This window comes from Cavia porcellus, unplaced genomic scaffold (genome assembly GCF_034190915.1).
Source record: "Cavia porcellus strain 051 isolate PalLab524CR breed Dunkin Hartley unplaced genomic scaffold, mCavPor4.1 scaffold_11, whole genome shotgun sequence".
Taxonomy (NCBI): domain Eukaryota; kingdom Metazoa; phylum Chordata; class Mammalia; order Rodentia; family Caviidae; genus Cavia; species Cavia porcellus.
This window is the reverse complement of record NW_026947494.1, coordinates 57,390,775-57,413,711: the sequence shown is the minus strand read 5'-3', so window position 1 is coordinate 57,413,711 and position 22,937 is coordinate 57,390,775. Positions and strand designations below refer to the sequence as shown.

Genomic DNA, 22,937 nt, shown 5'->3' with positions numbered 1-22,937 from the left:
ATTGATTTATATCATATATGTTATATCATGTGTATTATATTATGTCATATATATCATATACCTGTTCCTTTGGTGAACTCTAGCTAATGCATCTTGGTAACACTAATAACAACTAGGGGAGGGAGTATTGACTGGCAAGATTTGAAGTGTGCACCTGTATCATCCACTAAAATAGGTAACAACAAACAACCATTATCATCTCACATATTTTGATTGATTTTTCCTTTCAATAATATGCCAACTATAAAGGAAATGAATCAGAATATATAAAAACATTGTCAATAGGCCCTGTTTCAAATATAAGTTGCTTTTTCTCCCATCTCTGCGTGTTCATTTAAAAAAGTAGGCGTGATAATATAGCATTCAAAATTATTAAACTATAAAACCAAAAAATTCTAACTTTTTTTTCTTGTACCAGAGATTGAACCTCATTCTTGCCAGGCAGGTGCGTATGCCGCTGAGCTAAATCCCTAGCCCCCCCTCCCAATGATAAAGAGGGAAATAGAGTAGATCTTGGCCATCCTTAGCTATCTCACACTTTTCTCTCCCTTGATGTAATCCTTATTAATAATTAGGACATAACCTTTCAAATTTTTGACTCTGTACTTTCACATATATTCACACATGCACACACACACAGACTCTCAGTTGTATTTAAGGGCATGTAATTTTGCAGATTGACCTGAGACCTGCATTTTTCACTTAGCAATATGTCTTAGATATCTTCATCTATCAATACATATATTTTCCTGATTGTTTTTAATGGTGCTGCATAATTTGGGTAGCCTGTATGCATCACAATGTATTTGATGATTTCCTTATTAATGACATTTACATCTCCTAATTTTTCCTTTGACTGAAAATTTTCTTAGTTATTCTTCTCATTGCTGGAACAAAATACCCAGCACCCAAGGTTAAAGGAGGAAAGATTTATTTAGCTGCAAGTTCGTAGAGGTTTCGGTTCATAGTTGGCTGGCTCCAAGGCAGGGTGGCGTGGCACAGGCACATTGCAGAAGAAAAACTGTTCATGGCAGACAGAAGGGAGAAGGCAGCAAGACAAACAATAAGCCACAAATGATGAGCACCAAACAACAGTAGCCCTCTTCCTGCCCCTTATATTTTATCCAGGCTACTCACCTTAGGGTGGGTAGTGCTCAACTCTTTATCCTAGCTCTGGTAATCAAGCCCAACATTTATTTATTTAATCATTTTCCCACTGCTGGCTGCATAGGCAACAAGTATTTATTTTTTATGTATACCACATATGTGTGTATTTATATGTTAGGTGTGCAGAATGTGTGTGTACAATTATGTATTTATGTTTAAATAATGTATAATTTCAAATATGTAATTATATAATATAAAATATATGATGTCAACATATTATATGTAACCTTCCCTCCTTTACTGAGTGTTGTAGTCAGGGGTTGTACACAGAGAACAATTCAGATCAGGACATGGAGTTTATAATATTTTTATAATGATCACCAGGAGTTAACACCGGAAAATGCAGGAAATTTATCCACAACACCAAAGACATAGATTATTTAGTCAAGGGTCTAAACCCCACAGCACATGTCCCACATGAGTCCAGATAAAAACCCAGAGCTCAGGACATTGCCTCCCACGAGTCCAACGGGAGGCCCAGAGCCCACAAGAAGGGGCCAGTCTCTTTTACAGATCCGTGCCGGGAAGACCCAAGGGTCAGCGGTGGCAGCCAGAAAGTCTATGCCAGCAGGATGAAGGAGCTGTGCTAGTGAGATGAGGGTTCTATACTGGAGCTGAGAAGTCACACTCACAACAAAGAGTGGGCTGTCCTGAGAGGCACCACAGCTGTCCTCAGTGACACGGAGGCCCCGAGCTCCTCCGACCACAAGCACAGTCGGGTACGTGCCAGGAAACAGCGTGACAAGTTCATCCTGGAGACCAAGCAGCACATGTTTTCTCCTCCGGAGTCAGGAAGCAATGCTCGATGTGAGGACCAAAACTTCTCCAGGAAAACCAACAGCTCAGACAGCAACTCGTAGGAGAACCCACAATGCCTCCTTAATGCCTCAGTCCCTCTCAACAGCTCTCTTCTTCTCCACCTATTTATCCTGGAAACCCTCCTCAGGTGGAGCATCTTCTCTCAATGTATGCTGATGTAATCCAGCTGGCGTTAAGTTGACCACCAATTTTCAAACCACAACACTGAGTTATTTTCTTATTCTCAAAGTAGGATAAATTGATCAACTTTACAGAGCTTTGTTTCTGTTGTTGTACTGTGCCAACTACTCGGCAGTCTCTACATGAAGGAAATGTTGCAGAGATGTAGACATTGCATGTGCTGCTATGTCATGTTAACAATAAACATAGGTAATCCTGCTATGTTTAGTATGTACCCTTGAGAAATAGATCCTAAAATCGATGAAAAAATAGTGGAACCCTCTCTCTGAGGCCTGTGCTGTGTGACTGAAAGCTGCATTCTTATCATGAGGTATGTGCTTTTAGCATTTACCCTGAACACATGCAAGTTCTTATTGATGGAGATAAGAGGTAAACAGGTAAAGGTAGGGGTATTTATTTGAAGGACTGGTATTTTTCATGCAGAATCAATTAAGTGGTAGAATTAACATTCATGTAGTGGTTATCAGGAAACATTGTATAAGAACAGAGTAATTTTTAAACTTCTGCAGCAGAATAAGACTGGCTACATGTATTGAGGAATAATAATGTTACTATTATTTAACTACAATCAATGCTATTAATATTAATGGCATTACAATTAAAGTTTGAGTGCTCAGCACTCTTTTCAGTTCCTTACTTACCACTTGTTTAATCTTCATACCAGTTCTTTGAGGTGAATCTTTCAAAAAAATTTTTAGCTGATTCAGAAAAATTGTCCTTTTTACAGGGTGCCATGTGATGTTTTAATACGTGTACATATTGTTTAATGTTCAAATCTGGGTAAACGTATCTATCTCCTCCAACAATTGCCACGCCTTTGTGGTAAAAAATATGAGTCCTTTCATATACCCATTTTTCAGATGAGGAAAAAGAAGCAGAGAGATCCCAAACCTTGCTCTGGTTTTTCAGTTTATAGGTGGCAGAAATAGGGCATGACAGACCTTGGCCACAATGTCCTATAGGCTTTTGTTATGTTATCACTTAATATCTTCTCAAATGTTTGATTTTCAACAAAATTGTTTCAAGGGAACATGTAATGGACAAGATTAAAATCAAACCCATCATTGTAGCTAAAATTCTGCACAAAGAAAAGAGTTACAATTTCAATTGCTTTTCAGACATCCCCAAGGATGACCCAGAGGTTGTCAATTTTGAGGGGAGGTATTCACAGAAGAAAATTTATGGATCTTAAACTTATCTTGAGATCCAAAGGAAGCCATAAAATTATTGATGTGGCTGCACGCTTTTCGGAACAGATGACTTAGATAATGAGAGACTCCTGATAAAGAGATTTAAAGCTAAAAATACCAGTTCTGCATTTCACATACCTCATGTGGGAGGGAGATTTCCGAAAGAGCAATATCTTTCTTCACTACTCCATTCCAGATGGGTGCCCCGCATGGAAATGAGAGGGAATGGTGGCCTGTTACTTGAAGCAAAGCTGCTGGGGGAGCTGAGTGGAAGTGAAAAATGAAGAACATGCCCATTAAAAATCATCATAGGAGGGGTATTTTCATTTGAATCTTGGAAAGAACAAAATATTGCTGTTCTTTTGAGAGATCTCCAGAGAGCAATAAATGAATTTGCAGAAGTATCAGCTATTTAGCCACTGGGTCAGAAATGTTTATGCTGTCACATCTTAGTCAGGCTTGAGATATCACTTGAAAAAGTAAGCATTCATCCTATTAGACTCTCTTCTCTGTTTGCAGTTTCTATGTGCCCAAAGGAAGATTTATTTCTGAAACATGAGTGATAATATCTGAAATCGTTAGTCTAACACCCTGAAATGCTTCTTGGAAATGAGAAATTTAATTAGATCCTCTTCCTTCTGTAGTGAGGGCCTGGATATGCAGCCCAGATATCCCTTGCTTCTCTTTCTCAAACTATAATGACACTCCCACACTAACACATCCAAACTGTAACTGGCTTCTTTAGGGAGTTTGCTACATCAGAAAATCCATCTCCCTCTTTCTTTGTGAACAACCACTATTGCTAACATCTCTACCACCACCACTGCCTGTCCTAGCCATTGGCCACATCCTCTGCTAAATGCCTTATGAAGATCTTCACATTTATTTTTTAATTTATGGAAAAAGGAAACACAAAGTTTCATAACAAAATGACAGGAGAACAACAATAGTTAATATATTATCTTTAAAGTAGTTACTCAGAGTACAAGATAATGGGTATAAAAAATTCTCCAATTGATATTAGCACAAACCTTTCTTTTTTATAAACTAAGAGATACTAATAATATAACTAACTTTATTTTTCTCTTTTCCCTTCCTTCCTTTCCCCTTTCCACCATGTAGTTCTTTATTCCTTTTGAACAATTTCTTCCCATTTCACAATATCTGTTGTACATTTTAGACCGTATTTACTCTTTGAAAAGTTTCTCATGCCAGACAGACAATATGATGTTTACATATGTGAGTCTGATTTATTTCACTAATCATATGGTCTCAAGTTGCATCCATTTACCTATAAAAGTTTCCAGTTTATCCTGCTTTAAACATTGGTGCACATATATCACTGATGTAGTAGTTTTTAATTCTTTTGGAAAGATACCCAGAAGGGGAATAGTTTGATCAAGTGGGACCTCAAGTCTAGTTTTTGAGGAATCTCCATACTGATTTCCACAGTGGTCACACCAGTCTGTACTCCCACCAATAGTAGAGAAGAATTTCTTTTTCACCAGATCCCCTCCAGCATTTGTTATTGGATTGAAGATCATCACATTTTAAAACATGATTTTAAATTTTAATTGCTACTTCATAATTGTGAATGTATTTGTGGGGTTACAATGTGATGTTCTGATACACATATACCAATGTGGAATAACTAAGCCAAGCTAATTAAGATATCTATCACTTCACATACTTATATTTTTGAGCACATTTTAAATCTCTTATTAGCAGTTTTGTAATACACAATAAACTTTTATTAATTTTAGTCATCCTATAAGTTTAGTTAATTTTACTTCACCAGAAACTCCCACATTTATTTGATCATCAGACCTATTAATAGTTAAGAGGGAGAGAGAGAGGTTCTAGAGAATGCACCTTAGGCAATCTTAGTAGCTCTATGTGAACCTGTTGTTGCCCAAGTCTATGATGTCACAGGAATGGGTACCAGTGTTCTTACACAGAGAACAATACTCCTTTCTGTTCCCTAGAGCTGAACTCATTGGAATCTTCCTTTGCCCTCAGCTCCTCCTGCCTTTCCAATGTTCTCAGACCATATTTTCCAACATCTCAAGAGAGACCATCCTTTCCTTAAAGTTTTCCATTGCCTTCGAGGCCCAGTACTTCCGGTGAACAGTCTTTTCTCCAAAATGATTTCTCTCTTATTCCTAAGGATGCAGGCACATTCTGCGGCATGAGCAATAGCATGAACTGTGATGCAGTGGGCACCTGAAGCCTACCCTTAGAGCCTTATCCATGGATACACATGTTGCCATGTGGAGACATTTTGTAAGCCTGGGATAGTAACACAGATTCGCAGATGAGTGTGTGGATGGGCTTATGTGCATGCACTTAACTTTTGCCCTGCTACAGCCAGGTTGCTGAGGCCTTTCCTTGTGCTAGATGACTTTTCTTGCATAGTGAATGGGGGAGGGATACAAGCTCAGGCTGCAGGGTCAGGACAGACACTACAGTGCATTACTGGATATTCTGTTCAAGGGTTTGTGTGTTTTAGGTCTTCTACCACCTTTTGGGCTCTTGGCTCCTCTGCTGCTGAGGCACCCAGTGACCCAAGGCCCAGCACTGGTTCGTGTTCCCTGCTATATTTCTTCTCTCCAGAATGATTTCTGTCATATCATTCATAAGTGGGAACCCATCAAGTTCCCACTGCTGCTCTACCCTTGGCCAGTAAGGGAAACCAAGGCATGTAAACGTGCACCTTAGGTACAAAAGAGCAAGGGCCCCCTTGCACACAGGGGTGCTAGTCTTTGTGTGTCACTCATGTGAACTTCAGGAGAGAGATTTTAGGCAGGAATTGTTTCCCTTGATGCTCCCTGAATTAGGTCTGGCTTTAAGAGGGAAGTAGTAGAAGAAAGTCACAGTCCTTAGCTTCATTGCTGTGGAGAGGATTCAATTCATCCTCTTTCTTCAGCTTTTTTGCAGGCTTGTAGTCTGAAGCCTGAAGTCTGAGCCAAACTTGTTGAGTTTTTTTTTTGTTTTTTTTTTTTTTTTTTGTTCTGTAAGTGAGAGAAAACTTTACTCCTTCCAGTGCCTCTGTAAACCTAGGAAACATCAGAACTGGGAAGCCCTGGGGGTGGGTTCAGCTGTGAGTTTGGGGTTCCTGGGAAGCATAAGACTATGGGATGGGAGGTTCCATGGAGCAAGGGCTAGAGGTCCTCTGTGTGAGCAGATCCAGGGTGTTTCATTTGAGAAGCTTGTTCTCACTCCACTCAGCTGACCCGAGAAATGCTTGGCTTAACTGCAAGGCTGTATCAATTACAGTAATTTACATGAATTATTTACCAATTATCCTTAATTACCAGGCTGCATGATAATGATTATGCATATCATCAAATGTGTGCCACATCAACTTGGTTGTAAGATTTATTTGATTGCAATACTAATCATTGTGCACATCTGCTTAGTCTTCTTTGTGAGTTGCTTACATATTATGGACATTTTCTCACACCTTGAAAACAGTGGGGCTCACATAGGAAGGCACTTGCTATTCTTGGGTGGCTTGAAGGAACAGAGAAAGGTAAGCAGTGATAACTCATGCCTGCTTCTAACCCCAAAACTATAGATGATTAGTTTTGAAGATATAAGGCCAACTGTACTCCATTCAAATACAAGCTTCTGTCCTTGAAGTCAGGAGCTTAGATCTTACTCATGTTTCTACCTCAGTCTCCAGCAAAGTAGGACTTCAATAAATGGTTATTGAATTGACTTGAACTGAGTTTGAAATGATAGTGGGCTTCACTTCACAGCCAAAACTGAGTCTCAGCCTAAGTGTCCATCGACAAATAGACAAAGAAAATGTGGTGCATGTGTGCAATAGAATACTAGTGAGCCTTAAAAAAGGAAATCCTGTTATTGTTAATATCTTTGAGAAGTCTGGAGGACATTATGCTAATAAATAAATCAGGCTAAGAAATAAATCAGGCACAGAAAGGCAGATAAATACATTATCTCACCGATATGGAGAGTGTAAAAATTCAAACTGTTACAGTATAAAATGGTTGTTACCAGGGACTGGGGCTGGAAGGATTGGGGAGAGACAAAGGATACAAAATTTCAGTTAGATGGGAGGAGTAAATTCCACAGATCTTTTATATATCATAATGAGTTAAAAATAAGTAGATAGAGTTAATAATAAGTATTGTATATCTGAAAAATGCTGAGTAGATTTGAAGTGTTCTTGCCACAAAATCACTATATGAAGTAATTCATGTGTTAAGTAGCTTGATGGAGCCAGTCCGCAATATATACATATATCAAAACATCATGTTTTTTCCTATAAAGTCATATATTTTATTTTTAATTAAAAAAGTAAAATTATAGAAAGGATACGGAAGTCTCTTTATGTCCAAGAATGAGCCTACAGCTTTAAAAATACATATAAATTTTATTCTGCACCTTTAAAAAATGCAACTCAATTCAGAGCAACACTGCTCCAACAACTTGTACTTTATCTGGAGGAATTTATTTGCTGAAATTGCAAAAAAGAAGAAAATAAAACCAACTTTGCTTAAGAGGTCCTCTGCAGCAGCAGCGCCAATAGGCAGCTTCTAATGGGACCTACAGGGGTCAAACTTCTCCTGAAAAAGAAGCATGTATCAAGAGATGTGTTCCTGCTCCTAATCCTCATGTTTAAAAACATGTATATCGCAGGAGAGAATGCTTCACATCCTTATCAAGTAAGGCATAACAAAATTGGAAATTGGTTTGTGATTTATTGCACCTCCAGCAACACACTGAAGTATGTAGTAAAATTAACTTTTGGTATACACAGGAGCTGCTTGCACAGCATGACTAAAGAAAGACCCTGTGAGGAGGGGCAGAGGCCACAGATGAATGAGGCCAGAAATGGAAAACTTCCACTGGTTCCTGGAGAACAAACGCGCGCTGTTAGGATTTGCTAGCATATGCACTGGATCTTTGTGGCTGGGAGGCACACAGATGTAAAGCACCACGCAGGTCCTCCTGTTTGGTCCTCTGGCCACCTGGAACTGTGAACGTCCCTCTGATACAAGGATCTCTTTGTGTGTTGTCGCATGGGGCTGCTACCAATTGGCAGGCACAGAGCCCACTCAAAGTCAGGACTGCATTTGCACAAGACCATATTGTTGCAACTTTGGGGCTGTGAGGTGTTTTTTTGGCGAGCTGGGCATTTGGGCATTTTGAACACCCACAGGAGCTCAACGCTGTGGGCAGAACTGTGGATGGGGAAAATATTTGATAGGGGAGCCCTTTCTGGAAATTCCCATGTGCTGAACAAGGATATATAGTGTAATTTTGGTTTCATAGTAAAATTCCTTGAAACAGGCCCTTGGTCTGGATTGGGTTCTCAGATCTTTCCTTTAATGAAATCGCCAAATGCAACACTTTAGCACTGAGATTGCATTGCGGCAACAGAAACCAAAAAGGGGGCTAATTTACATTTGTGCCAACACCATAATGTAAATGGGTTATTAGCTATTTATGCTAAAGAGTGGCAACATAAAACATAAAGGTAGTTTTATTAACTACATCCTGCCTTCTGAAATCTGCCGTGTATAGTTTACAATCAGTGATTTTCCTCCTTCCATGCAGTATGCATTTGCTCTGCCTAATTAACATATTTATTAACAAGTTACTGCCCCTTTTCTGCAATTTGCATTTCCTAACACATCATGACAATGAAGTTAATAAGACAGTCCCACATCCTGCTTTTGTGATTCTACTGCTGTGTGGCATTAGCCTTTTTGCCTGTTCTTGCCTGCCTTCTCTTTAGGCAGGAGGTGGTTTTAAAAAAGTGTCATTTATGAACTATGAGAAGGCAGGAATGATGGGGATAATGCACAAGGCTTAGTCATCACACTGTTGGTTAGAGACTAGAGGCAGGCGTGAGCAGGGAAGTTCTCTGGCCTGGATGTCTCCATTCTGACTGCCTCAGGATACAGTAACCTTAGGTAAGAAGTCACAGGCAAAAGGAATGTAGAACCAGTCTCTGGACATTAACAAAAACATTATTTAAGTATAAAAAAGACTTTAGAACCATAGTCCTGACTGCTGCTCATGAAGGCCTTCTAGACCAGGAATTCTAAGACCTTTTTGTGCAACATCATTTTTTATGTGTTTTTAAATGACAACACCTAACTGAAAGTACATGAAGCTTTAAAATATATTCTAAAATTAAAATTAAGTAAAATAAATTTAGTTTTGAGGACTTGGGGATGGAATTTAGTATGAGGCCTTACAATAATTGGAGCTATACATAACTGTCAGGGACCCATCATTTAGATAAGTAGTAGTTCTATGCTTTTACAAGTAGCTTCACTTTAAATTCAACCCTTAACTTCTACAGCAGGACCTCCTTTTTTTTTTTTTTTTTTTTTTACTAGTGCATATTAATTATGCAGCATAATGGTTTTTGGGTGGTGTATTCATGCATGCTTGTATCGTCTTTGATCTTGTCTATCCTCCCATTGCTCCCCTTTCCCTTCTGCCCTCTCCCTGTTCCTTCCCTCTTTTCTCTGACTTCACACCTTATAACCCCTGCTGGCCAGCCACCTCCAGCATACTTGTTGTTCTCACCTGCTCTCCTCCTTTGAACTCTCCTAATGCCATTTTTTCTACTCTAATCTTAGATCTTATGTCTTACCTACATAGTTAATATTTACTTTGCAAATGGCTTGAAACACCACAAAAATGTACTGTAAATAGTCAGTCATTTAGAGATCTGATAGTTGAAAAGAGAGACATTAACATGGGTGGGATGCTAAGAATCTTCTTGGTGGTAACTGCTTTTCCTAAGGAACTTCTTCTCTCTCTTTCTCTTTATTTTAAAATGATTTTTTTTACAAGATTCTTTACACTAAAGAAAAAGGAAAGACATCCAACAATTAGGTTCTGCTTAAGTAGTACAAAGAATATTTATGTGAGTGAGTACAAAGTGCAATTGTACAATACTGGGCCATTGTATTAAAAGATAGTATTTGCAGTATATTAAAATAAAAAAAATTCAGTAATGAGCAACAACAGCCTTTAAAACAGTGTGCACACACTGATTTGATCTTTGTGATATGTGTTTATGTGTGAATGTGTACATTTAAATATGGGAAGAAGTCATAAAATCTATGCTCCTAAATATATACACAGGTTACCTCTGTGTGAGAGGTTTATGAGTGATTTTTTCTTTTTTCTTGTTCATCTTATATCCTAATTTTTCTTTTTATCTGATATTAACTTTTATTTTGAAAGATATATTTTTAAATTTTAAAAAGCAAAACAAAAGGATAGATACAGAGCTTAAGAAATTAGGACTTTAATACTAGTTGATATATTGCATATTGTTATCTTAGTAGTAGTAGTTCAGATTACAAGATTTAGGCAGGAAAAAATGAACAATGAAAGCGCAAACTGTTCTTATCAATGAATTTATAGAGATTAGGAGTATAATTATCTATCTTGTATATATCTGTATGTATATATATATACAGACACACACACACACATACATATATATATATATATACACATATAATCTCTTCCCTTCTTTCTTTTCTCCTTTCCCCTATCCCAGTTTTTTTTTTTCTTTTTGGGTACTTTCTTTCCTTGAAAGATATATATATATATATATATATATATATGTATTTTTAATCAATGCATAGTAATTATAAATATTTATGACATATAGTGTGTCATTTAAGTCCATGTGTACAATGTGTAATAATCAGATGAAGGCAAGTGGCACATCCACCACCTTAGACATTCATGATTGCTTTGTGTTGAGACCATTGAAAATCTTCTCTGCTAGCTATTGCGGAGCATTCAATTAATTGTTGTTCATCATATTTATCATAGTGTGTGATAGGACATTAGAAGTTATTCTCCTCTCCAACTGTACCACTGTACCCATTCCTCATCCTCTCTCCCCCCTCGTGCCTTTCTTAGACCCAGATTAACTGTTATCCATATTTCTATTTGAAATCAACCTTTTTACTTCCACACATAAGTGAGAACATGCAGTGTTTGTCTTTGAGTTCCAGACTTATTTCACTTAGTGTAATGTCACCCAGTTCCGTCCATGTTGTTGTAGGTGACAGAATTTGATTTCATTCTTTTTATGGCTGAATACTATTCCATGGTGTAAATATACCAAATTTAACCTTGTGACAGTTTACCCCAAGCATCATTTAGGCAGCACATTTGTTTATGTACTGACTATTCTGAGGGTCAGTAGGGCAGGTGTCATTTCAATAGTCAATTCTTGTTTGCACAAAATACTCTCATATTCCTATTTCTTTGTTTTATATTGATGATTTTTGCATACATTTTAAATCTAGAATGTTGTATTAATCTTTGATTTTTCTCTAGTGAAATTCAACAATAAATTCTGGTTATTTTCTTGTAAAAGAAAATTTAAAAAAGTAATAATCTGTGTTTACTTATGAAAATAATCTATAATCTTGTGCTACAATCTATAAAACTCTTATCATAAATACTTTAGATCTAGTTTTTATACTTTTCCAGAACTCAGTGATATTCTTTTACAATACAAAACAGACACATCTGAAACACTGAGACTGACTAGGAAAGAAGTGCCAAAAGATTTACAAAAGAAAAAACTGAAAACTAGGGCCTGGGATTTAGCTTAGCAGCATAAATACCTGCCTGACAAGTTGAGGTCATGAGTTTGATCCCCAGTACCAAAAAAACAAACATAAAAGCCCCCTGAAAACTAGTTATCAAACAGAAATGAGAGCACTTGAAGGAAGAAATGACAGTAAAGAAATTATATTATGATAGTCAGTGATTATAATAATGCTATGGCAGGTCATGACAGAGTTGACCAACATCTAATGAGCTATCCTGGAATCAAAAAGCAAGGAAAAATATTATAAAATATTTATGTACCTTCTCGATCAAACAGTATGGAATTTGTTATTTATTCAGAATATGGGCGTTCAAAAATCATTTATAGATTAGGTTAGGTATAATAGGCAAAATAATTGAAAAATATGAGATAGCGAGGCACCAACCAGGATGTCCATCTCTGATGTCTGCACCATTCTGTTTTTTAGGGTAGTTTATTGAAATTACACCACCCATGGGAAAAAAAGAAACACCAACATGACAGTATAAAGTATGTTGTTCAAAGAAAGACAGTGATGCAAAAAGAATTCATAAAGAGACTAGATACTAATGTCCAGATTGTAACATTGTGTCATGCATTGACTGTTTTAAGATATACTGTACACAGAAAAAAATATTGAATAAATTTGATAAAATTGGCATTTTTATATCTCCTGTTATAAAAATTAACAAAAATATGCAATTTTGGGTCATTATGTATTTAAATAATTGAGCTGATAAGTGGTTAAAAGCCCATCATCCACAGACTGACGCCTTGGTTAGTTCTGTGTCTTGGCAACAGAGACTAGTGCTGCGTAAGCATGTGCGCAAGGTGTTGCTTTGACATACTGCTTTTCTTTCTGGATACATTGCTGTGTGATTGCTGGATCATGTAGTAATTCTATTTCTAGTTTTTTTGAGAGGAAAAATAAGTCCCTATTTGCTATAGTGATTGTACTAGTTCACATTCATCAGTGTATGAGAAGATCCCTTTCTCCACCTCTTCAGCATTGGTTATTTTGTGTCACCATGGGCGTGAGCTCTGAGGTGAGATGAAGTCTCATCAGGTTTGGTTAGCATCTCCCCTTGTTCTTCTCATTTCATAGTTTTAGACTGGGCTGAGAAATGGCCCTCTGTACAGGCTGTGCCCTGTAATCATATCTTCTCTTCCTGTGTGCTTCATGACACCATCTCCATGAGACTCTCATCATGACTTAAACTCTTGCAGGATGAGAGGAAGATAACACAAGTGGATGAGTATAAAACCAAGCCCACGAAGGAGGGTGGATTCACTGGTAGCTTCCATGGTTTCTTAGTTCTGAGACAGGCTCCAGGTGAGACTTCTAAACTTGTCTGATGTGTATGCACTGCTTCCATAATACTCAAGCACCACTTAAAAAGCGTAGTCTTTTATATTTAAAAGTTGATTTAGATATGGTTTATTATGTTTCTTAATTAAGAGCTGTAATGTCTCTGCCAGTCCTTTGGAAGGTATTATTTTTGTGCTTTTTATTATTTGGTGAAAGGACCTTCTGAACTGTGTGTTCTCTATGCATCTCCTCTTTTTCCTGTCTGATTCGGTTAAGACTGTGGGGTTGCATCTGTGGTGGCAGCAGGCATCTGGACAGTTTGTCTTAGTTTATTGGAATAACACTTAGATGCCCAGGACAGTAATAATTCTGTGGAGCTGTTTTGTTTCCCTTTCAGTTCATGTTTGGCTAAAAGATATCCAAGTGTAGGGGCCACATGTCTGGCTGTCTTGATATAGCCTGACAGACATAATAATATTAATAAACAAAATCTCATATTAATTTTGCACTTTGACTTCTGGTTTAAAGTTAAACGAGTTAATTTTAACCCTGAGTATCAAGGAAAAGCAAAAAACCCTAAAACAGATTTATTATCATGGGATTAGGGGGCCTAAGAGTCTCATTAGTCTTTAATAGGACCATAAACCTCTTACAATAGAATTAAAAAATTCAAGTGATATTGTACACATTTCTCAGAGGCAGGGCTTGAGACAGCTATCAGATTATCAAAATGATTTGTGACCTAAAATAGGTTAGACCGGTCTTGATTTTGGATTTTAGAATTATTTATTTCATGTGGTTAGGAAAGGTATCTCGTCATTTTTAGACTCTATACTCTTACGAAGAAATGCCTTTTTATTTTAGACAATGTGAAATAATACTGTATTGTGGTCATTTATTTAAGATACATGTTTGACTATTAAAGTGATCCATCTCAGTATTGATGTTTAAATTACAATCAGAGGAAAAACACCATATGAGATTTATTCCAATTTACTTCGGAGTTTACTATAAATTTGGTTACTTACTTAAGGTATATTCATTCACTTAAGACCTATTTTCAGGTTATCCAGAACAGGATCCAACCCACATCAATTGAGTTCAGGGCCTGCAACAGAGAACCAGCAGGAAAACAAGTATTTCCCACCCCACCTTTAGTAGAACCAAGTGTCTCCAGTGAGGCAGAGGGGACTGTGTAATCTTCAGGGGGCCAGAAAGGCAGCCACAAGAAGTGATGACACTCAGTTTCTTTCTCTAGAGAGTTATATTAGGAGGAATTGGATAAATATGCAGGACAGATCTTGTGAGGGAATAACCTTTGCGTTCTGTTACTTACTCTAGTGTCCTAGGAAAAGCAAGCAGTGACTACTAATCCTTTCATCCCTGTAAGGTAATGTACCCTGGGGCTTCTCCGAGGAGAGAGTGAAATCCATGGTGCCACATAAATGTCATTTCTCTTATTATCATCTGTTATGGATTAAAAACTGGTGGTCAACTTAACGCCAGCTGGATTACATCACTATGGCATTGATTGTAGATATTTCACCTGAGGAAGGTTGCCAGCATACATAGAGATGTGGAGAAGAAGTTATGCGTTGAGGCATTGTGTGTTCTTCCATGTGTTGCTGTTTGAGCTGTTGGTTCTCCTGGAGAAGCTCTGGTCCTCACATCGCGCATTGCTTTCTGGCTCTAAAGGAGAAGATGTGTGTCGCTTGGTCTCCAGGATGAACTCATCAAGCTGGTTTCCTGGCAGGTACTCAACTGTGCTTGTCATTGGAGTAGCTCGGGACCTCCGTGTTGCCGAGGATGGCTGCGGTACTTTTTAGGACAGCTCTGGTCTTTTTTTGTGAGTGTGACTTCTCAGCTCCAGTGTAGAACCTTCAACCTACCAGCACAGCTCCTTCACCCTGCTGGCATAGACTTTCTAGCTTCCACCACTGACCTTTGGGCCTTCTCAGCACGTATCCTTAAAAGAGACTGGTATGAGTCCTTCTTGTGGGCTCTAGACCTCCAGTTGGACTCGTGGGAGGCATTGTCCTGAGCTCTGGATTTTCATCTGGACTCACATGGGACATTGCTGTGGGATTTAGGCCCTTGACTGAATATTCTATGTCTTTGGTGTTGCAGATAGATTTCCTGCATTTTCTTGTGTTAACTCTGGTGACCATCATAAAAATATTATAAACTTCATGTCCTGATTCTAATTGTTTTCTGCATAAACCCTGACTACAACATCACTGCTCTGATTTTAATTTGATTTAAAAATTTTATTTGTTCTAATTGTAGTAGTTATGTATGCTGATGTTATTTTCTGCCATTGCTTTCTATAAAGAACACAGATCTTTGCTGCTTAATAATTGAGAATGACTCCTGCTTAATAGATTCATACATTCCTATAGAATTCCAATCTTTGGTTTTGATGTCAAAGGTTAGGTGTATTATCAGCTCCTTTTAAAATTACGTTGTTTTTCTAAACTCAGTAAAGTCCAAGCAATCCGATCTAATAGTCTGATTTTTTTATGTGCAAAAATAAGAACAATGCTGAAAGATATTTTACCATTGATTTTTGGTAAAGATTCTTCTTTTCCCCCTTTGTAGTAATTCCAGAGGAGGATCTCCCCAGAGCATGGGTAAGACATGAGTCCCACTTTGTACCAGACACATGTCAGAGTCCTAAGAGTTGAAATATACCCAGTCCACCTTAACTAAATAGACTGTTATATTAGGAGAACTTGGATAAATATTTGGGACAGGTCTTGGGAGGGAATAACCTTTGCGTTCTATTTGTATTGTGGTCACCTTATACATAAGTTATTTTTAAATATTAAAACTAATAAAAAAGACCACTTCCCCGAGGAGTGGGCCATCTGGGGGAGGTGGGAGGGTGGGGATGTTTGGGGTGAGTCACAGGGCCTGTGTGTGGGTGGTTGGAGTTAGTAACTGACTGGCCTGTTGAGAATCATTTCTTGGGGTCCCTATGTCCTGGGGTGAAATCTCATATTAGGTTTGTTTCTCTGATGACAATTTAGAAAATGGTACTGTGTTGAGGGTGTTTCAAAACTCAGCCCTCAGAGTTTGAGAAATAAAGATCAGTGTGACCCGGAAGGCCAAGGAGAGAACTGTGAGTAATGTGAGGGTGTACAGCACTAAGTGGTCCATGCAATTACTGGACAGGAGGAGACTTAAGATTCAGTATACTGCTCTCAGACTTTTGTGAGGTTCTTTGGATCCTGTTAGTTTGTAACTCCGATTCTGTGTCTTTTCACTATTCATTTTCTCCAGTGTCTTAGATTTTTAATAAATCCTGCTTGAGCCAACTTGCTTATCTCAGCTGTACTAAGGGAAAATAGGAGACCATGTTGGTTGTGGACTTGGGCTCAGGAAAAAACAAGCAGGAACCCTGGGCCTATAAATGGGGATCAGTGTGGTCACAACTTGGGGGCAAGGCAGTATTGTATTTTTTTTTTTTTTGAGTTGCTATGTTGCACAGGCTGGCCTTGAACTCCTGGGTTCAAATGATCGTCCTGCCTTAGCCTCCTAAGGAGCAAGGACTCCAGGTGCATAGCACTGTGCTCAGTACTGGGTTTTTGATAAAGGGCTTGAAGCCTTGTGCTATTACTTTATAGCTGCAAAATCACACTAAACTCATGGCATCTTGGTTTTTTCGTGTATACAATCAGGATACTGTATTAATACTTGCTAGGTGAAACAGGTATTACATGAACTAAGGTAATAGAGCAAACCTTCTATCAAGGTGAGTCCTGTGTTGATAGTGATGTTGCTGTGATTCCTACTTGGCTGAGTTTTTATTTCAATATTTTAAATGCTGGTATTTAAAAAAATTTTTTAAAGAGAATAAAACCAAACAAAATAAAACAGAATAAAGCCAATTAAAGCAAAACAGTAAAAGTGACACAACTTTGAAACAAGGTAAAAGGAAATCAGTAATGGCTACCATAATGCCTCTTGCTATCTTAGAATAGCTGCCCATACCATTGACTTAATAAAATGAAACAAAACAGAACAGAATAAAATCAATCAAAACAAAACAATTAAAGTAATACAGGACCTCAAAACAAGATAATAGGAAATGAACAATGTTTATCATAATGTATCTTGTTATCTTCAAAATAGCTGCCCATGCTATCAGATATAATAAAATCAAGCAAAACAAAACAGAATAAAACCAAATCAAACAAAACAATGAAAATGAAAGGGATTTTAAACAAGATAATAAGGAATTAACAATGGCTACCATCTTCAGAAGGAGACTCCTTATAGTTGCTATATTGCATATTATTATCCTCTAAATAGATGCTTAGACTATTGTCTTTAGGCCTACAAAGTCAAACAATACAGGTATTAAAGTTGTTTTCTTACTTCAGTAGCTATCATTTCAGCCTGTGTTTCTCTGAATCAGCTGGTTGCTTATGGCGGGTAGTGGTGGATTGGGGGCTTGGCACTTCTTGTCTCTCAACTCACATACCAGCTGGCTCACTGGAAGGGATTGGCTTCTTGGTTCTCTTTCCAGGATGCCTGGCTGCCACTAGCTCACAGGAAGGGTTGGCCTGGCCCACGACTCCCACTGGCTCGCAGGAAGAGGTTAGCTTCTTGTAGGCTCTCTTCCAGGGGCACATTAAATGCTGTTCTTAATCAGAATGGGCAGATTCTTGCTTGAGATTTAAATGGCTTTGTCCCTCTATTCCTTCACCACTGCACTGTCATTTCCAACAGGAGGCCAAATGAGTCCTTTGTGTGTTGCTTTGTCTGAGGGAAGGTTTTGTAAGCCACTCTCCCTTCTTGCATTTTTATGGAAATTATAAATTAGGAGTCCTGGAGAAGGAGGTTGGGAGAGAAGATACCTGGTGGTAACACCCTTCAGAGACACAGTGGTCCCAGAGCCTGGGCTAAGTGGTTTAGGTCTGAGGAAGCAGATGCCTCTCAGTCTGTGCCTGGCATGGAAGAGCAGCTGCAAAGGAGCTGCTACACACAGCAAGGAGGCCCTTGATGCTTGGTATGTCAGGGGCTGGAAACCCTGAGACTCAGATGAATGGAGCCGGAGATTTCCACCTGCCCATTAGGGTATGTGATCAGGGATTGGTTTAATTCAATTTAAGTAAAATGAAATATTTATATATTTTTAACAGCTGATTTTTTCAAGGAGTAGCTTGAATATATCTTATCCAATTCTCTTGGGGCCAGAAGTAGCTCACATTTCAAATGTTTTCAAATTTTAGAATATTTGCATATATGTAATGACATACTCTGGGCATCTCTAACTACAAAATTCATTTTTGTTTCATATACACATCACATGAAGACAATTGTATACAATATTTTGAGTGTGCTTATGAGGTCAGGTGTAGACTTCCATTTGTGGTGTGTTCATGGTCAAAGAGTTGTAGATGTTGGAGTTTTGGATTAGGGCTTTTAAACTTGTATTACAGAGATGACTGTGGGTGGCAAGAGAACAGTACAGCCTGGACCTAGGGGTAGTGAAAGCATTCACTGGAGAACTGACAGCAGCTGACATGTTGAAAGATGACCAGGGTTTACCCATGGAGAAGGGCTGGGGATGGCTCTGGCAGCTGGGACAGCATGTGGTGATGAAGTGTGTGTGTGAAGAACAGCAGGTAATTTAGAGACACTGCAGTGAGGGTGGCCAGATGTGTTTCTAGACCAGCACCATCCCGACAGAAGCTCCTGAAGATGTATTATATTTGTTCTGAATTATGGCTGTGACAAGTGCCATTCACCGAGTGACTTACAGTAACACAGATTTATTTTAATCCTGGGGATGGGAAGTTTGCACCAGGCTAAAATAACGGCCCTAATGTGGCTATGTTCCTTTTTGGTGGTTCTAGAGGAAAATGTATTTTTTCATCTTTCCCAAATTGTAGGGGCTGTTAGTTCTTTGGCTTGTGTCCTTTCCATCAAAGCCAGCAACAGCTTGACTGTGTCTCTCACTTTGTGTCACTTGGATGTAGACCCATTTCCCCTTTCCTATTTTAAGGGTCTTTGTGGTTACCTTGAGCCCAACTGATAATCCAGAATAATTGCTCTCTTTTAAGGTCAGCTGATTAGCAGCTTTGATTCTGTTAATTCTGTTTCCTTCATTCTGTTTTTTCTCATGCAGTATGACATCTTCCTGTGTTCCAGTGATTAGGAGATGGGCATCTTCAGAAGGCCATTATTATGTCTGCAATGGATAGAAATGTTTTATATCCATCCTAATACCCATTTGTGGTTATCTAAAAATTAAAACAATTAAAGTAAATAATATCAAACACCTTTTTTTCTCATTCACATTAATACATTAATTCAAGTGTTCGCAAGCCACATGTGGTTATTAGTTACCATACTGGACAGTTCAGCTCTAGACAGGTAGGAAGGGCCACTTCACTAGGCCGTGGTCCCTCTCAGATTCTTCTATGAGAAGTTTGTTTGATGAAAAAAAGTATATATATTTCTATATTTTCAAGTAAAACCAATGTTTTGGAAAATTTACCATATTTAATCTGGAACTTTCCTGGCCCACTGCCACAGATTTCATTGATAACATGGAGAGCAAAAAGAGAAGCCCAGCATTGGAAATTTCTCAGCAAGCATATGCATGGCTGGATTTGAAGAGATTTGCCAGGGAGCAATGGGTCAGGGGTGACTCTGAGGGGAAGCAAATTGGTTAGGTGACCAACTATAAGGATGTGGGAGGATGGTTGCATATCCTTGGCTTCCTGCATTCAGGAGACATTATGTAATTTGGTTTGGCCAATGATGCTGTATCACTTGGGGAATAGAGGCATTAAAAGTCAGCTCTTACTTTGTGACTCTTTTTGCTATGCCAAGCTTTGTCACAGGATGAAGACAGCATGGCGTGAGCCACATACTAATGTGAGCAATGTATTTTTTTTTTTTTTTTTTGTCTTTTTTGTTTTTATCGGTACCAGGGATCGAACTTACAACTACCTGCTTGCAAGGCAGGCGCTTATGCCGCTGAGCTAAATCCCCAGCTCCTGTGAGCAATGTATTAATTTATATTTTTGTCAGCCCCTGTGATTTAAGAATTACTTGTTACCACAACAGAGGTTGGCCTATCCTGGTTGATAGAGATGGTGCTGGGTTTTTGGACAGAGGCCTTAAATGAATGAAATGTCTAGTCAGGGAAACATTGACTTTTAAAGCTTATGGGGTGATCTTAAGCCTTGAGCTGTATTTATATTGTTTTCTTGTCTTTATGCAACAAACATTCTCTCTTTTATCCCAAGATATATTTTTACTGTCTATGCTTTTAGGCAAATCAGGTTATATAGTACTATGATCATTTCTTGAGAATGCTCCCTAGATTTGAGTTGTGAAACAGAACATGGAAACATAATTTAGCAGAAACACAAGATTTTTCTAACTAGAGTTGTCCGAAATTGAGAAAATAAATTTGTATCTTCTAGATGAGTTTCCTCTTGGTTTATTCCATTGACTTGTCATTGGTTTGGAATTTTCCTTCCAATCCCAGTAGAGAGAATTTTAGCAACAACTTTTAGAAACAGTTGAGAGCTAAAAAGTAAGTTAATAAACATTAATTATATTAAACATAGTAAATATTATTATATTTTAAAAATTCCCCTACTCAGTAATAAGTGATGCTATCCATACACCCTGAGCAATAAATAGTAGTCATATTATATCTAATAAAATAAACTACGTCCCAGGGGCCAAAATTGGAATTGTATGCTGAGTGCAATGGGCCTTCTTCTGAAGATGGAAATGTGTCTCTGTGTGTGTATGTATGTGTGTTTGTGTGTGTGCATGTGTATATGTGGGGGTACCTTACACATGCTAGGCAAGCTGAATAATCAGAGGCCCAGTGGTGGCATGGAAATATTCTATGAGTCACTCCAGTATTTAGGTCACTTTCTGGTCCAGCTTTAGGATTGTGTATATTGTTTTTTGACCTGTTTGTGTGCATAAATAAAGCCTTGGAAAGAAGGTGAAGTTGCTGGTGAGATGGAGAATAAGAATATTAAAATAGGTGGCATGAGCCAAAAGATTTATGACTGTGTGACTGTCCACTGTTCACCTGGACAGGCTTTCTTTCTTTCTTTGTTCCCAGTAATACAAAAATACCCTTTGTTGTTCTTGGCCAAAAGCATGAATCTTAAAAACAGAGGAGCCATAGCCCATATGATTTTCATGGTCCCTCAAGTGGTGGTGGATGGAGGATGAGGACAAACAGGGTGATTGTGGCCTCTCCAGGACTCAAGATGCGGTGGACTGTTTGCATCTTCTCACAGGCTCTTCCCCTACCAAGGGAGAGTGTCAGGAGGTAGGATGCATTAGATGGCACCTTCGTTTCCTTCTGATATTCTTGTACTGTTTTCCACACGTTTTCTAATGGTATGCATATTTGTGGTCAGAAACTACATATTTTTGAAGTGTATTTGTTTTCAGTCCTGGAGATTCAACCCAGGGCCTTCACACCAAGATACATCACCAACTCCTTTATTTTTATTTTTTTTTTAATTTTGAGACAGTGTCTTGTTAAGTCTTCGGTTGCCCAGGTTGGGCTAGAACTTATGATCATCCTGTATCAGTGTCTCAGTCCTTGAATTACAGGCAGGTGCAACCAGGTCCAGCTTAAGGACCTGGTTATTATTATACAGCCACTCTGCATTTAGCACAAGGGACAGAGTTGACAATATTTTTCCCCAGGTAAGGGAAAAATTTTATCCATAAAAACTTTCTTATGCAATGAGAAAACAAAACAAAACAAAACAAAAATTATACAGCAAAACTGAATATCTTTTGTTGGTATAAAGTGACTCATGTTTCCTCCAAGAAGCAATAGTAGAATTCAACATTATTTTTCTCACTGAAGAGTTGACAAATCACAGAACCACCAATATATCATAAAAGAGACACAGGTGAAGACTTCACTAAAAATTTAGATGGCAAATTAATAAAGTAATAAATGGGTATAAATCCTCAAAGGAAGGCAGATGGAAGGAGGTATGTGTTGGAAATGAGAAAACTCATGGATCATGAAATTTGGCCCAAAATTTATGATGGCTATAACAAACATTGATTAAACATTAAATTACCCACAATTTCTCTTAAACTTCTGGGAGTGATTTAAATGCCCTGGGCCTTTCAACGAGGCAATTCAATGAAGTTCCAACCAACATTTTCTTTTGCAGTAAATTTCTGTGTAGAAGATTGATACTGTTGACTTTTATCTCTGATGTTAAAATAGTAGGTGTGTCATAAATGACTGTTATTGTGGATTCTGGAGCATCTTCCTCAAAAAATTACTTTCTAAAATGAGACTTATTATTCCATTCACAAAAATACAGAACTATGAAATATCTGGGGTAATCATAGTGAGAGATGTTTTAGTCTAATGTAAAGAAAATCATAAGCATTTACTAAGGGAAATGAGAAAACACTTTATATTGTTTGGTGAATGTCTTAAAGATATGAATTATGAAATGGATGCAGTGGTGCATGCCAGTAGTCCCAGTACTCTGGGAAGCAGAGGCTGAAAGAGTGCAAGTTTGAGCCCAGTCTTGACAACTTAGCAACCTAGAAAGAACCTGTCTCAAAAAAAAAAAAAAAAAAAAAAAAGGTAGGGAGTGACCAAAAAGATTTTTGATAACCCTAGTAACAG

The 22,937-nt window shown here is 38.1% G+C and overlaps 1 long non-coding RNA gene across 1 annotated transcript in view; it reads right to left on the bottom strand.

Annotated features, from left to right (window-relative positions):
• Positions 1-914: 914 nt before the first annotated feature.
• Positions 915-22,937, bottom strand: part of LOC134478113 (uncharacterized) — a 47,854-nt gene continuing 25,831 nt past the window's right edge. The window contains exons 3-4 of the long non-coding RNA XR_010050536.1: positions 3,495-3,619; positions 915-1,021 (exon numbers count right to left, since the gene is read on the bottom strand). This is a non-coding gene — a long non-coding RNA (uncharacterized LOC134478113). The remainder of the gene's footprint in view (positions 1,022-3,494; positions 3,620-22,937) is intronic.